This window comes from Oratosquilla oratoria, unplaced genomic scaffold, assembly GCF_046742065.1.
Source record: "Oratosquilla oratoria isolate Oo_2021 unplaced genomic scaffold, ASM4674206v1 SCAFFOLD72, whole genome shotgun sequence".
Classification (NCBI taxonomy): Eukaryota; Metazoa; Arthropoda; class Malacostraca; order Stomatopoda; family Squillidae; genus Oratosquilla; species Oratosquilla oratoria.
This window is the reverse complement of record NW_027467736.1, coordinates 82,501-87,500: the sequence shown is the minus strand read 5'-3', so window position 1 is coordinate 87,500 and position 5,000 is coordinate 82,501.

The following is a 5,000-nucleotide window of genomic DNA, read 5'->3' as shown; positions in this document are numbered from 1 at the left end:
AAAAAAAAAAAAAATTGGAAAGTGACAACCGAAGAGTAGTAGTAAACTTGGAACCACCACTGAACAGGAAGAAGATATTGATTATAGTAACTCCATTAAAAAGATAAGTACCATAGATAAACTAGGAACAAGTATATTTATGATTAATGATTTGTTGGTGATTGCAGAGGACATGATAAGGACAAAGAAGATTGAGAGTTCTTGATAAACAATTACCAGGGGGCAAGAAGTCTAGGTTATTTTAAGCGAAGTCATATTTTAGTTATTCAGATGGAGCCAGGAGATAGGATGTCGTAGGTAACATAGCCTAGTGTAATAACCATCTTACCTTCTTCTATCTTTGACCTTGGTACACAGACGGAGTATACAAGCTGTAAGTTACTTATACATTTCGAGGACGGACGAGGGAGGGACACTAGGGCAGGGTATCACACTGGGTGCTTAGAAGTTGTATTCTGACCAAGGGGTAGAAGAAAGTAAAGTGGTTATCACACTGGGCTATTTTTCCCCCAACATCCTTCTTCCAACCTCTCTTTGAATAACTGAAATATGACTTCGTTTGCAGAAATCTAGACTTTTCTAAGGACATTTCAACAATATGTCTAACATTCGTATCTAGGTTGATAATCACTTAGTTCATCATTCAGCTTTGCTATATATAACGGAGAGATAATTCGAATTTTGGAGATTTGAAAATTCAAATATTGTAACCGAAGTCGTTTTTACTCTAACGAACTCTCAACGGTTGGCGTTGGTGAAGCCCGTGGAAGCTGCCCAGCGTGATAATCCCTTGGATTATGTCAAGAGGGACGTAGCTTTGACTGTTTGGGCAGGAATAGAGTGACGTGGAGCCAGAAGTAGAAGATGAAATGCGGTACCATGAAATGCAAAATGTTGAAATAAAAAAAAGACTGGATTATGTCAAGAGGGACGTAGCTTTGACTGTTTGGGCAGGAATAAAGTGACTTGGAGCCAGAAGTAGATGAAATGCGGTACCATGAAATGCAAAATGTTGGAAAAAAAAAGACTATCAGAGAATCATGAAATGTGAGATAGAATAACCACAAAAACAAAATAGGAAAATGATTTAGGATTCGAAATGAAAAAAAAGACTATCAGAGAATCATGAAATAGGAGATAAAACAATCACAAAAACAAAATAGGAAAATGATTTAGGCATTTTAATCAGAGATGATCTGTCGCAATGAAAACGTATGGACAGAAAACGGAAGATATATGAATTGACAGTGAACATGAAAGTATCATTTCATTATATGAATGAGTATATGATGAAAAAGAAGAAAAATATTCGCATCGGAATGGAATATATAACATTGGCGTGGCCTTTTAATAAAGATATGTTGGCATATGTTGTTACATGTATCTGGCTGGGAATGGAACTAATAAGTACACAACCACAAGTACACAACACACAATAAACAAATAAATAATAAATAAATAAATAAATAAATAAGCAAATAAATAAATAAATGAATAAATAATAAATGGATGAATGAATGAATGAATGAATAAATAAATGAATAAATAGATAAACAAAAATACACAAGAAAAACAAAGAAAATCTAAGGAGCTGTAGCCAAAACTATTAAATTATTCCAAGCCTTCTTGATGAAACACCTAAGGAGAAACTGACATAATGGAGCTTCTCACTCTGAAGGAGCGAACAGAGGTTAATAAGAACATAAGAACGAAAGAGAGTGCAAGAGACTATAAGGCTTACACTAGACAGTTGCATGTTCACCACCACCTAGCATTCCCATCCATAAAGTTATCTCATTTTCTCTTAAACATTCAAATCTTTCAGCGCCCATTGCTTACATGGTTACTAAGTCTATTCCATTCGTTAACCACTCTATTGGTAAACCAGTTCTTGCCTGTTTCCTCCTAAACTATAAATTTGTCCAATTCAAATCCATTACGGTGAGTTCTGCCCTGCTATCTTCGTATGATGACCTTGCCTCCATCACCCTTGTTAACCCTTGATCCACTTGAATACTTCTGATAAATCACAGTAAAAGGATTAAAAAGAATGAAAAGAGAGGATATGTTAGTAAGAAATAAAAGAATAGCAAGAAGTCGCAGCAAAAAAAAAAAAAAAAAAGAAATAAATAAATAAATAAATAAATAAATAAATAAATAAATAAATAAATAAATAAATAAATAAAAATGAAGAAGACAGAGTGCGTTAAAGATGTTGGGAAACACAGCTTTCCATACAGTGCATCAATTTGTACAGCACGTTTGAAGTAAAAATAAGTTATGCTAACAGCATAAATTAATTCAAGGTAAATTCTCATAAATGAAGATATAGAGACGGAATTACATAAAAATAGGAAAACGTGTGTGTGTGTGTATTTGTATGTGCCTGTGTGTGTTTGTGTGCGTGTAAGTGCATATATATAATATATATATATATATATAACACACACACACACACACACACACACACACACACACACACACACACACACACACACACACACACACACACACACACACACACACACACACACACACACATATATATATATATGTATATATATATATATATATATATATATGTATGTGTGTATGTGTGTGTGTGTGTGTGTGTGTGTGTGTGTGTATGTGTGTATGTGTGTGTGTGTGTGTTTATGCGTTGATGTGTGTGTGTCTGTGTGTGCACGTGTGTCTTCTCGCAATTTGGTGTGCGTGACCTCGGGTGACCCTATTCTGCAGAATCTTGCCGTAGATGTGGAAGGGGCACTTCGTTTCAGAGTCACACGTTGCGGCTATGGTAAGGTGCAGAAGGGAGTCGCACCCATGCCACGTCCACACGGTTGGGCTGTGCCCGACAGGTTCTACCCGAACCGGGCAAAGTATCTAACCGATGACCGCGAAGGTGTACACACGGCTGACGATGGTGGTTAGTCGGCTATAAGCAGAATTTGTACACGAGTGATCTATCTGCGAGGCAATCATCATTGTGTCACAGCTTAATCCCATAAACATTCATGTGCTCTGTACAGGTCAAATAATGTTACTGTGTCTTGTCGAAGCCAGTATGTAGCCTATTTGATGTGGATATCATGTCCTACTAATTCGGTACAGAGCTGGTTTTCCCGCCAGTGTTGCCATTGTGATCTATATCCAATTACCACAAATGAGTGAGTTTCTTACCACAAAAATCCCAAAAGGAAATTTCGATTTCCACGTTTTCCCACGAAAAGAAGGAATTATTATATACAAAAAATAAGTTCATTGCAACATATAATTTGCTCTCGAAACATCCCATGTGAGGAAATTTCTCAGACACAAATTTGTGGACAATTCCCACAAAACGGCATCGGTGCTGCCAGCAATTTACCTTGCGCGTTTGGCAGTGACGTCAAACTACTGACCACTGACGCTTTCTAATGGCGCCGGGAAGAGGAAGTTGGTTGGTTTACCTGCTGAAGGTGTCCATAGACGGGCAAACCCATTATGGCTGACGGACATTGCTTTACTGAGTGGACGTGGGTACTTCGCCTTGGCATTACACTGATCACGGAATACACTTATGGAAAACACGTGATGTAATGCGATACTTCACACACACACACACACACACACACACACACACACACACACACACACACACACACACACACACACACACACACACACACACACACACACAGACACACACAGACACACACACACACACACACACACACACACACACACACACACACACACACACACACACACACACACACACACAGACACACACACACACACACACACACACACACACACACACACACACACACACACACACACACACACACACACACACACACACACACACACACACACACGACTCGGTGGCGCGGTTGGTAGAGTCCCCGACTGTCACTATAGCGGTCCGGGTTCGAATCCTGCCCAGGGCTGAAATAATTCAGTATCGCTGCGTTTCGAATCGTTACTCCAACTCTCGTGGGCAGGGAAGTTGGGTGTGTGTGTGCGTGTAAGGTCACAGCATTACCCATAGAACGGTCATACGAACTCTGAGCTCTCTTCCTGGAGGGAAATAGCTGCCGATCACGAGCCCAGCACGTGATCCAAAGACCAAGGTGAAGACCAAGATGAATACACACACACACACACACACACACACACACACACACACACACACACACACACACACACACACACACACACACACACACACACACACACACACACACAGACGCACACACACACAGACGCACACACACACACACACACACACACACACACACACACACACACACACACACACACACACACACACACACACACACACACACACACACACACACACACACACACACGCTTACTAACAATCACAGAATATGCGGTATTATACGCCCAAACGAGTTTCTTTGACCCGCAGCCCCAGAGCAGTTGGCATCGTTCCCCTCCCAAAGACCTCCCGGTGGGACTATTCCTATACCACCGACAGAAAGTAGCAGCTGGAGATCAGTCGCCGGTTGTGAGCTCTCTTAGTGTGAAATGGTGAAAGAAATACAGAGATTCGGCTTGGAGGATGACCACAAGCTGGTACCGTTATTGGTTTCACGAAAAGAAGAAAGGAACAAAAGAAGAACAAAGAAAGAAATATGTTAAGAAATAAACCATTTAAAAAATGAAACACCAAGAAATGAGGCAAGCAGACACACGAATAAACAAAAAACACAAACAAAACAATTAACCAAGCGACTAACCATAAGCAAACAAGAAAACAAGCAAAGAAACAAGCGAACAAGCAAATAAACAAAAAACAAACAAACACAATATACAGGTAAACAAACAAACACAGAAGAAGAGGGGAGGAAGGGAGATGGGGTAGGAGAAGGGGAGGAGGGGGAGAGGGGAAGATAATAGGGGTAGGAGAGGGGGAGGAGTTGAGGGGGAGGAGAGGAGAGGAGGAGGAGGAGGAGAGGGAGAGAGTGGGGATACGAGAGGGGAAGGAAGGG